Raw genomic sequence first — 12,767 nt, forward strand, 5'->3', positions numbered from 1 at the left:
TTATTTCTGTTCCTTTATTTCTCTTAATATGGATTCAAATTTCTGGTTTATCTAGTGATTATTACATATACTGTCATTATATTGGTGCTCCTGTTACCCCAGATTTGGCCACTGGGAGCCTCTTCAAATGCTCCTGTGGTCTTATGACTGTCCCCATGATTCTCAGAGCACTTCAAACACAAGTCATCCCAAGCTCATCTTCTAGTTTCTCTGCCCCAGTCTGAATCCAGCATTTCCCCCAAGTAGCATTGGTTTCTTTTAGTGCAGGAAGGTATTTAGAAACCAAGCTGACTGTGCTCATTGCTGCTGGGGTGTGCCTGTTCCCAGCCCCCTCAGTGGATGGAGCTCCAAAATATTTGCATGTGTGTACACACACACACACACACACACACACTGTGTGCATCTGTATTTTTATACTTCTGCATATTGAAAACCATCAGTTCAGATCAATGCCTTTGGTTCTGATCCAACACCACAAGATTTATCCTAGTTTTTATTCTCTGTACTTTAGCTTCCTTTTCCAGCAATCCAAACTCCCGTCAACCTCAATACATCAGGCCAATCCCCTCATACGTAATGTTCTCCTTTTGCCACCATTCACACATGGATGGCCTCCTCACCCCTCGGGCTCCGACACCCACGCCAAGCCACTATTGGTACAGCTCCCCACCTCACACAGACACCCTCCTCACCTTTCCAGGCTCCAGCACACTACCGCTGCCACCCTTCCGCCCTTGCACTTCATCTTGCCGCTTGGCTTCATCTTTAAAAGGTAAGAGAGGGGGCGCCTGGGTGGCTCACTCTGTTAAGCATCCAACTTGGGCTCAGGTCATGATCTCACGGTTTGTGGGTTCGAGTCCCACGTCAGGCTCTGTGCTGACAGCTCAGAGCCTGGAGCCTGTTTAAGATTCTGTGTCTCCCTCTCTCTCTGCCCCTCCCCCGCTCATGCTCTGTCTCTGTTTCAAAAGTAAATAAAAACTATTAAAAAATTTTTTTAAATAAATAAATAAAAGGTAAGAGAAAGGGAACTTCCCATCTCTTCCATTACACTGAATATATTTAAAACTGGAAAAGTCTGAGTCACTGGAATGGTATTTCACTTATCTTTTGGAATGAAGAAGAGATATATTAAATGATCCCCTAAAACTTTGCTTTGGCATTTCTGAGGCATTTCCAAGCAACAAGAGGAGTTTTTATTCCATCTTTGGGGCATTTGGCTTGGGCTTTGGGCTTTAGGTATAAAAATGAGCTGCTTTCTGCCTGCTGCTCCCTTTTCTTCTTGGCCATCTGCTAAGTTCTCTTCCCTTGCTCTCTAACTTCTATCGGTCAAGCTGCCTTAACCTCTGCAGGGAGTTTGTGTAATAAATTTTGAGCTTTGGAATCACTAATAATGGGTAGAAAACAAACACAGTCAGGGTAGATTAAGTATGACTTTGGTGCCACTCAAAAGCACACAGACTCCCAACAGCATCTCTTGGTATTCTTCTTTCTTTCTTTCTTTCTTCTTTTTTCTTTTGTTTTGAAGTATAGTCAACATACAATGTTACATTAGTTTCAGAGGTACAACATAGTGATTCAACAACCCTCTATATTATGCTATGCTCACCATGAGTGGAGCTACCGTCTGTCAGCACACAACACTATTACAGTACCATTGACTATATTCCCAGTGCTGTACCTTTCATTCCCTGACTCATTCAGTCCCTAACTGGAAGCCTGTACCTCCCACTCCCCTTCACCCATTTTGTCCATCCCCCAACCCGCTTCCCCTCTGGCAATCACCAGTTTGTATATTCGGGTCTGATCTCTTGATACTGTTGATGCAAGAAAGTGCTGCATTGGCTGGGAAGGTAGCTCCACGTGTGAAACTGCTCAGGAAGTTGTATGGTTTAGATTCAAGTCTAATGGAGAAGTTTCTGAAACTGATCTGTCTGAGTAGCAGTAACTATTAGCAGCAGAATTATCTCTGAGATAAATTCAGTATTGTTTGAAAAATGAGTAACAGTTTGACACAGGTGAACCAGAACCAGTGGTGTAAAACCATGTTCGTGTAGGGGGCGTCCAGAGTCAGGTAACACCTGGAGTGCGTGGGTTCTCACTCTGCGAACCCACTCATCTCAAAGACTCATTCCCTGGTTTGTATACTTCACTTTGGAGCCTGGCCTCTGCTAATGGCGTCAATCCTGTGCTTTGCCACGGCCCCACTACCTGCCTTTGTGTAACTTCACACTCTCTTGGGCTCTGGTTGGAAAATTAGGGCCTTGGACACCGGAGTGGCTCAGTTGGTTAAGTGTCTGACTTGGGCTCAGGTGATGACCTCGTGGTTTGTGGGTTCGAGCCCCGCATCAGGCTCTTTGCTGACAGCTCAGAGCCTGGAGCCTGTTTCAGATTCTGTGTCTCCCTCTCTCTCTGCCCCTCCCCCACTCATACTCTGTCTCTCAAAAATAAATAAATATTTTTTTTCACTTAAAAAAAATTAGAGGGGCGCCTGGGTGGCTCAGTTGGTTGAGCATCCAACTTCAGCTCAGGTCATGATCTCACGGTTTGTGGGTTTGAGCCCCGCGTCAGGGTCTGTGCTGACAGCTCAGAGCCTGGAGGCTGTTTCAGATTCTGTGTCTCCCTCTCTCTCTGACCCTCCCCTGCTCATGCTTTCTCTCTCTCTCAGAAATAAATAAAACATTGAATTTTTTTTTTAAATTAGAGCCTTGGAAACTTAATAGGAAAATGAAAATCCAACGTGTTAAGACATTCTATTTTCCTCAAATTGATCCCTATCTCTGCCTAAAGATGTTACTTCAGTAATCATGGGGAGTTGTATCTAGCTTAAAAGATGAACTCAGGACAAACAGCTTCTTTCTACTCCGTTCACAAAGGTCTGTTCTTTGGTTTGTGGCTTCTGCTGCTATTTTCAGAGCCTGCTGCATCGATGCGTTGCAGGCTTCTATATGCTTCTGAATTTGGTGTGCAGCTTGATTTGGGAACCTTGGTTAGGAGGTGGAAGGAGCTTTAATGGTTAGTTTCACAGGTAAAAACACTAAAACGGTGCACCATGGCCACCTCCCTTTATTTCAATTAATTTCTAGATTCAAGATTGGACATCACTTCCCCTGCAGTCCATGGAACACAGTGCATGACCAAGTTACAAAACAGTCACAGTTGGAATCCATCCTCCAGTGGGGGGACCCTGAGACACGGCAGCCAGTGTCCTCGACAAATGCTCAAGCTTGGTGTCTTCACCCTGAGGTGAGCCCCAAATTGCATTCATTCCTCCCTTCCCCACCTTCCTTTCTCTGAGTTTGGATTTCTCCATTAAAACTTAAAATACCCTCAGGAAGGAGCGATACCTTAAACGTTTATCAGCAGTGGCATGTCCAAGGGGGTGGAGAAAGCCCTGGCACCCCTGCTGTGGGTAAGCCTCCCACACCTTCCCCCGCCTTGCTTCCCATTACTCGACGTTAATCGGGTGACAGTGGAGCTCACTAAATGATGAGTTCCTTGGGGAACTTTGTATTCTCAACACTTAGCAGAGTAGCAAAGCACCTGGCCCATGGTTGGTGCACAACGAGTGAGGACAGACTAAATAGCTTCTTCCTGCCCAGCCCCCACACACCCAGTAGACACCACTGACATGCAGTTTGTATTTAACTTCAGAAGACCGCCGTGCACAGGGCTATGGTCGCCAGTATCAGCAACTCAAGCTGGCTTAAAGGAGAAGATGGAAGGAAGGTAGAAGAACATGGGGTGTCTCATGACCCCCAGGGCAGAAAGTACAGGGGCCTCAGAAGCGCCCTGGCAAGTGTGTGGCCACCCCTGCCCCATCCCTCTAAGATCCTTCTCTCTGCCCCTGGAGGAGGCAACCATGACCTAGCCCCTGAGACCTGATGCCTCTGTAAAATGGGCGCGCAGTGTGTGTGGCTGTGTCCGTAAGCAGTTCCCAGAATGGGTCTCCAGGCCAGGCAGAGTCTCAAAAGGTATCCTCAGAGCACTGTTTTCTTTCATCCTCCCAAATACTGACCTCTGAGCACCACATTGTTTCCTTGGTCTTTTAAAATAACTAATATTCTTACATTGATTTTGAAAGGAAACTTTATATCACTATGATAAATGTAAAACAAGTATCACTTGTCATTAGAAGAAGGCTTCCTCTCTTTCTTTCTTTCATTCTTTCTTTTTCAAAAGGTATTTTTAAAAAATATATACAGGGAGGAGCGTCTGGTGGTTCAGTCATTTGAGAATCTGACTCTTGATTTTGGCTCCAGTCGTGGGATCCAGCCCCACATTTGGCTCAGCGCTGAGCATGGAGCCTGCTTAAGATTCTCTCTCTCTCTCTCTCTCTCTCTCTCTCTCTCTTTCTCTCTCTCCCTCTGCCACTCTCCTCAGATCGCACACACACTCTCTCTCTAAAATTTTTTTGAAAATGTAAAATACATACACTGAAAATTTAAAAATATAAATTCTAGCTGGATCTCATTGCTGACCAAAGGCTCTGAACCCTAAGCCTAGAAACACCACAGCAAACACAGCAGAGTCACAGCTACTGGGGAGCTCACGTTTGGTTCAGGAGATTACATAGAGGCCCATAAGGGGCGCCTGGGTGGCTCAGTCAGTTAAGCATCTGACTTCAGCTCAGGTCATGATCCCACGGTTCATGGGTTCGAGCACCACGTCAGGCTCTGTGCTGACAGCTAGCTCAGAGCCTGGAGCCTGTTTCAGATTCTGTATCTCCCTCTCTCTCCGACCCTCNCAGCTCAGAGCCTGGAGCCTGTTTCAGTCTGTGACTCCCTCTCTCTCTGACCCTCCCCTGCTCGCTCTGTCTCTCTCTCTCTCTCCTAGAAATAAATAAAACATTAAAAGAAAAGAAAAGAAAAGAATCAGGTGGGCATGTGCCAGGAAGATTCAAGCAGAGTAGACAGAGGTGGAGGTGGAGAGTGGGGGGAAAGGCCCTGTGAGATGGGGTCTCCTGGAGGAGGTGACATCCATCCCGGATGTCTGCACAAAGAGCCTTCTAAGCGGAAGGAACAGCCACTGGCCAGGCGGGAGGACCATGGTAGTCTCCACCCCACAGCATGGGGAGGGCTGAATTGCTCCCTCTCAACATAAATGCATCTGCCTTTGGCACATTTTAATAAGAGTATTACTCAAGTGCACTATGTACTAAGGAATGAGTAAGAATGATTACCTGTCTCCTACTGACCCTCAGGTCCAGGGTCTGGATCCTTCTCAGTTCATCTAGGGAAAATTAAAATTATGAAGCCAGCCCAACTCACAAGAGCCTGGCATATAAACCAGGATTATTGATCTGTGATCTCAAACATAACTGACAAGCCGAGGGGATCCCCCCAGGAAAGGAAACTGCTTGAGAAACTGAAGATCAGAAGTTGATTGTTAAGACTACACCAGAGCCCAGCAGTCAGGTGGCCCCCGGATTTCTGTCAAGCTGTGGCTCAACCAAGGTCCCCCATCCGCACCAATGAAGCTGATGCAGAGCAGATCTTTAGTAACATTAACCGGCGTTTGTTTAGACCTTAATACTCTTTAAAAAGCTTTTCATCTGTTTAATCCTCACAGCACCCCTGTGAAATATAAGTGTAATTATCTCCATTTTACAGATGAGGAAATCTGATGTTCAAGGATAAATGGCTTACCAAGGTCAGAGGCTAGTGCTAATTGTCAGGTAATTAGCCTAAGTTTCAGGAGGGGTATTTTGATATAAACGGTATTTGACATAATACACGGGTTTAAACATTCTCGGCTCCAGCCAACTGTGCCTGTCTGGAAAATGCCACACCTGCTCAGAGGTCAGCCCTGTTGCCTCCCGTGTGGGGGTGGGGGGAGGAGAAAGGGCACTGGCCCCACCCCACCCACCACCCACCCCAAACCTCCCAAGAAAAAAGAAAAACACTTGCAACTCTCAGAAGTGTGAAACAGTTACAGGTGGTCCATGAAATCAGCTGTGTAAATCCTGTTGGTTTTGCAACATTATACAATTTGCAACATTTTCCTCAAAATAGAAAAAAGTAATGCACCAACCTTGGCCAGTGCTGGGGCCCTGCCTATGAGGCTCCCCGGGTGAAGGAAGGATCTGGGCCCCTCCTCCCCAGGCACTCCAGCCCGCCCAGGGGGCGCATCCTGCTCAGTCCTACAGGTGAGCCCTCCGAAGGGCCCAGCTGGACTCCATGCCCTGCTGTTGCCACCTGGAAATGCTTGATAAGTTTTAACAAAGTGCCCCTCAAGTTGTGTAGCCTGCCGTTGCTTCCTTCTTGCTCTTCTTCCTTTCTCTTTCTCCTTCCGTAGAAAAGAGTGGTCTTCTCTTCACTTATTTTTCCCTCCCTGCCTGTCGGTTGATCCTTGGCTGATGTGGGCTGGACCGCTTGCCCGCCTTCGGCTCTTCCTGCCTTTCTGTTCCCCTAGTCAGGCAGGCTTTCCCGGCGTGCCATGGCTGCACCCCTCAGGACTCACTGCTCCTACCCTCCCCGAGCCATGCAGGTACCCCATCTCTTCGTGACCTGTGGCTTCTCCTCATGCAGCTTTCAACTCGAATGTCCCCTCAAGCTGTGAGAGCACTTCTCTGCTGATGCCCTCGACCAACGTCACCACCACCTACAGCCCTCTGCTTTCCCAGTCATACCACATTATGGGGCTTTATCCACTTCATGACATACCACATTCTTCTTTTTTTTTTTTTTCTTAGTGTGTATTTATGTTTGAGAGAGAGAGAGCACAAACAGGGGACAGGCAGAGAGAGAGGGAGACACAGAACCCAAAGCAGGCTCCAGGCTCCGAGCTGTCAGCACAGAGCCCGATGCGGGGCTCAAACTCACAAGCTGCGAGATCGTGACCTGAGCAGAAGTCAGACACTTAACTGACTGAGCCACTGAGCCACCCAGCCTCCCCATACTCAGCATTATTCTTAATTGTATATCTACCTCCTGTCTCTATACTATGAGCTCTTTGGGGTCAGGAAATTTGTCTACTTTGATCACAGTTGTATCCTCAGTACCTACAGTGATGTCTGGCCCATAGTAGGTGCTCAATAAATATTTCTTGGGTGGGTTAGAACATAGAAAGTTGACCAGGAACTGAGTCCCTAGCTGCACATCAGGGAAGGCGAGGAAAGTCAAGTTCTGTCATCTAATCCAGCATGAAATAGTGGGTCTGGAGATGGAAGATGCCCCCCAAAAGTTTCTCAGAAACCAGCCATCTCTGGGAAAGCGTTGGGACCAAGAGCCACCAAGAGGCTCTTGAGGGCTGCCCCTCACTCCGAGAGAGGAGGCCCAGTCAGAATGGTTTAAAGGTGCAGAAACAGCTACAGGGACCTGACTGACTGGGCCCCCGTGATACAGAGAGACCACCACAGTGAACAAGATGATCCACTTTGAGTTTTGAAAGGTCACCAATACTTGGATAACTCCCTAATTTATGTCATGAGCTAAGGCTCTCACTTGAGCCTTGAACTAGTGTATCTAAATACCTCCTAGACAGGGGTGCCTGGGTGGCTCAGTCGGTTAAGTGTCTGACTTCGGCTCAGGTCATGATCTCACAGTTTGTGGGTTCGAGCCCCGCATCGGGCTCTGTGCTGACAGCTATCTCAGAGCCTGGAGTCTGTTTCAGATTCTGTATCTCCCTCTCTGACCCTCCCCTGTTCACGCTGTCTCTCTCTCTATCTCAGAAATAAATAAAACATTAAAAAAAAAAATACCTCCTAGACATGCCTCTCCCCTAGAGGGCCCTTGGGCACCTCATAAGGGCAGAGACTGAGGTGGAAATCCTAGAGTCATCATTTCCTTTGTTCTCTGTGTCATCTGGGCCTGGTCACTGGATTCCTCTGATTCTCAGTTTCTTCAACTGCGATTTGGATATATAATGGGACACACATAAACCAGCAGCCTTAGTGGCCCCTGTAACACAACCCGAACTCCTTGCAGAGAACACCATTGAATGCCAAGTTCAGTGGGCTGTTCTGTATTTATAAGAATCCTTTGTGTAAGATACACGTCATTATATGTTGTGTATTCAATAGTTATATCAATGGTTTGTCCCTTGGCCTGGAGAGAATAAACACGTGTTACTATGTGAGGGTTGATAAGATTGTAGCCGAAAGCACTGGTCTACGTTTCCTCTCTATGCTCCCAGAGAGCAGTGAAGAGGAGATAAGACCTTCAAGCTTTCAACAAATTTCAGGCTTTCCCCCTTAGTCAAGGCCAGCTTCTCCATTAGGTACAGAGCACATTAAATAAGGCACAGTGGGGGCGCCTGGGTGGCTTAGTCAGTTAAGCGTCCGACTTTCGCTTAGGTCATGATCTCGCGGTTCGTGGGTTTGAGCCCCGCGTCAGGCTCTGTGCTGACTGCCAGCTCAGAGCCTGGAGCCTGTTTCAGTCTGTGATTCCCTCTCTCTCTGACCGTCCCCTGCTCATGCTGTCTCTCTCTCTCTCTCCTAGAAATAAATAAAACATTTAAAAAATTTTAAATAAATAAATAAATAAATAAGGCACAGTGCCTTGGGCCCATGGTCCTTCAGGGATCCTGGGAAATGTTTTAATGTTAGTTTAAAACCGGAAGAAAAAAATGAATATAACACTAATGAATATATGATAATGAAGGCATCCTAGCTTCTGTTTGTTTTTATATCAACACATGTGTGTAATACAGTTAAAGTTTTTGTTTTGTTTTGTTTTTGAGGAAAGGATCCATGAAAGCAACTTGCCCAGAACCCATGTAAGTCACAGTGTGATCCCACTGGTATCAGTCTCCTGGGCAGAGTTGGTAGAGGTTAAAGTGGGTGAACCCCTCACTCCACCTTCCCTCTCTGTCCAACTCACACCGCCTCCGGGGAACATATCTGTGGAAAGAAGTGCTGGGTAAAATCTTTAGCGTTTATATATGCACGTAGGGCAACCTACCTGAGAGAAAGTATCTGTGGATGAGGAGTGTGGCATGGCAGCAGCCAGGGCATTGACGAACTAAATCTAACCTATTGTATTTCTCCTTTTTTTTCTTAAGTTTGTTTTGTATTTTATTTTATTTTTTAAGAAAGAGCATGAGCAGGGGAGGGGCAGAGAGGGGACAGAGACAGAGGATCCAAAACAGGCTCTGTGCTGTTGGCAAGGAGCCTAACGTGGGGCCTGAACTCACCAACCGGGAGATCACGACCAGAGTCGAAACCAAGAGTCAGTCGCTTAACCAACTGAGCCACCCAGGTGCCCTGCCTTTCGCATTTATTCTTACAGAAAAGATTTCTATTTACACATTCCTTGCTATCAATTCCACTTTCCCAAAGCACAGAAAAGCAGGACTTCTCAGGGAGGATGTCCCAACCGGGTCACCCTTGGGCTGCGTCTTGGAGGGTGAAGTTTCTCCTGGTGGATGGGGATGAGGTGACGGTGTCTGGTCAAAGGAAATGGAATCTCGCAAAGACCGGTTTGCAGGGAAGAGCCGCAAATGGAGAGGACTGCGGCTGTTCCAGAAGGACAGCGCATGGGGCGCTTCTCAGGAGAACTGCGTGGGGCAGTGTGTGGAGACGCTCTAAGAATTACAAACGTCTTCCAGTCAGTTCCTCCCAGACAGATTGTGGAAGCCTCAAATGCCATGCAGAGGAGTCTACGCTTTATCCCGTGGGCAGCTGGGGGCCACTGTAGAAACTGGAAAGCAAACAAGATAATTACGTGGGGCGCCCGTGTGGCTCAGTCGGTTGAGCATCCGACTCTTGATTTCAGCTCAAGTCATAATCTTACAGTTTGTGGGTTCAAGCCCTGCGTCAGTCTCTGCGCTGACAGAGCAGAACCTGCTTGGGATTCTCTCGCTCTCCCTCTCTCTCTGCCCCTCCCCTGCTCGTGTTCTCTCACTCTCAAAATAAATAAACTCAAAAAAAAAAAGACATTTAATAAAATTACCTCTGGCAGCAATTCAGAGAGATCATCACAGAGGACAAAAGGCTGGAGGGGAGACCAGAGCTGGGAAGGTCCGGGAGAAGATTCCACTAGTTCCAACACAATGGGAAGAACCAGCGCTGTGGAAGTGAGGGCAGAAAGGTGGGAACGGGGCCAGCCGCACTTACCCGTACAATGGACCAGTACAAGTGGTGGTGGGTATGAGGTAAGGGAGGCAGGGAGTGAGAGAAACAGAATAATCTGGGAGTTTCTGGCTTTAACCATGGTGGGATGTTAATGCCATAATTAGGGTTTGGGTCAAGAGAAAGAGGAAGAGATTTGAGGCTATGGAGGGAGAGTAATGAGCCTATAGTTTGAGCCACCCACAGGCATCTCCTGGAAAGGCCAGATCCAAAAGCCGGATACAAATTTGTAGCTAAGAAATAGGCAGGAGGGGATTTAATGAGGGAATTGCCTGCTCAGAGGTGGTGATTGAAGCCACTACGAGGGATGAGTGAGAGTTGTTTAAAAAAAAAAAAAATGGAGTTAAAAATCAGAACTGTGGGGATGCCTGACTGGCTCAGTTGGTGGAACAATCGACTGTTGAACTTGGGGTCATGAATTTGAGCCCCACATTGGGTATGGAGCTTACTTAAAAAAGTTATTTTTTTTTAAAGTTGGGGCACCTGGGTGGCTCAGTTGGTTAAGCATCGAACTTCGGCTCAGGTCACGATCTCCATCTTAAGGTTTGTGAGTTTGAGCCCTGCAGTCAGGCTCCGGGCTACAGTGTGGAGCCTGCTTGGGAGGCTCTCTCTACCTGTCTCTCTGCCCCTCCCCCACGTGTGCTTTCTCTCTAAATAAATAAATACTAAAAAAGAAGAATCAGAACTGCACTCCGAGGAGGCTGAGAGGAGCCCTTCAGTTTCACGGCTGGAGATTGTCCAAGAGAGGACAACAGAGTGAAGGGACCCTAACAGCGACTGTCACGAGCTGGTGGAAATCTGGGGTCTCTTTCCCCTCTGCTTTCTGTATTTTTGAACTCTTTCATCAGTAACTATATCCCCCCTTTTTTGGTTAAAACGATCTTTCATTGGAAAAATAAAAGGGGCAGTTCCCCCATAGGTTAAGTGCTGCTGACTAGCCCAGGGCACTGAAGAGACGGTAGAGAAGGCGACACACACCGCCTTCTCCAGGAACAGCTCCCTTTCCTCAGCCCTCCAACCCCGAAAAGCAAGGGCGGTTCCCGGCAGCCCAGTTGGCGCCCGGTGACCTTCTCTCTGGCCACAGGTGATTGGACAGGGTGTGCATGTGACACCGGCTAAGCCAGTCAGAGCCCTTCCCAGTATATTTGCAAGGGAGCGCAGAGGACGCTGGTGGCCTGACCTTTGCTGTGTGTTAAGGGATGTCGGCAGCCATGAAGGCCGAGGACAGGGCAGCCGAGGAAGCTGAGGAGACCCAGAGTAAGAGCGTGGCAGGCAGAGGCAAAAGTCAGTGCAAGCAAAGCCCCGTGGGACGCCAGGGTCTGATCTCCAGCCACAATGGCGGAGAAGGTCGGAGAGAGGCGGGGCTGAGACCACCAGGGCTTCATGAACCCTCATAAACCCTGAGTTGGGATGTTTTCTCATTATAATGAGAAGCTGTTGGAGAGTTTTAACGGAGGGAGTGGCCCGGCCTGAATTACACTTTAAAAGATTAGCACAGTTGGAAAATGTATTGTGAGGGTGGGGCAAGGGTGGAGAGCAGTTTGGAAGCCCCCCGGGGGTATCCAGGCGGCTAATGGTAGACCAGGCTTTGGGAGTCTAGGTGCGACCCTGAGGGCGGGGGCGGGGAGGGGGCGTGGCAGAGCAGGAAGGGGCGGAGTCAGGACCAGAGGTAAGTGAGAGCGGTGCTGTTACTGAGATGGGGAAGAAGGGTAACATCGAGGCTTCCATTTGGACATTTTAAGTTGGAGGTGCCGATGACCTGTCCCAGGGAAGATGCTGAAAGGCAGTGGGGTACATCAGTCTGGAGCTGGGGAGATGGGTTAGAACTGGTTGGCCCTAGGGGCGCCTGGGTGGCTTAGTCGGTTAAGCGTCCGACTTTCGCTTAGGTCATGATCTCGCGGTTCGTGGGTTCGAGCCCCGCGTCGGGCTCTGTGCTGACTGCCAGCTCAGAGCCTGGAGCCTGTTTCAGTCTGTGACTCCCTCTCTCTCTGACCCTCCCCTGCTCTCTCTCTCTCTCTCTCTCTCCTAGAAATAAATAAAAACATTAAAAAAAATTTTAAAAAAAGAACTGGTTGGCCCTATGCAGGGGAATGTGGGTGGCGTCAAACTACAGCTGGTCCAAAGCCATGGGCCTAGATGAGACCACCTGGGATGTCGAGAGGAGGGTCTGGCACAGAGGCCTGGGGAGGACATTCAGAGGACTGGTAGAGGGGAAGGAGCATGGAAGGAGGGAGGAGAGGAATATGCGGTAACCCAGAAGCCCAGAGGAGACAGCACTGGCTGCAGGCCAGAGAAGCACCCTTTAGATTTAGTAATGAAGTTATCTGACCTTAGACACTCTGGGTGGAGGTTTAATCTGGAAGTTAAATTGGGGTGGGCTTCATCCTTCACTGGAATCTGTAAAACATAGCTATGAAGGACATTTTGGGGGCAAATGGAGAAATCGGAAAATGGACTTTGTATTTAATATTGTACTAGCATTCAATTTCTTGTGTGTAATAATGGCCTGTGGTTAAGTAAGAGAGTGTCCTGGTTCTTAGGAGACACAGTAGTATTTATTGTCGTATTGAGGAGTGAAGGAGCACGATGCCTGCAACTTTCCAGTGGCGCAATAAGAACAACAAAATTAAACGTACCTACCTACATATATATTTGTGTATATAATTTATATAGACTCATTTATGTCTGTTACCTATAT

This window comes from Crocuta crocuta, unplaced genomic scaffold (genome assembly GCF_008692635.1).
Source record: "Crocuta crocuta isolate KB4526 unplaced genomic scaffold, BGI_CrCroc_1.0 scaffold288, whole genome shotgun sequence".
NCBI lineage: Eukaryota > Metazoa > Chordata > Mammalia > Carnivora > Hyaenidae > Crocuta > Crocuta crocuta.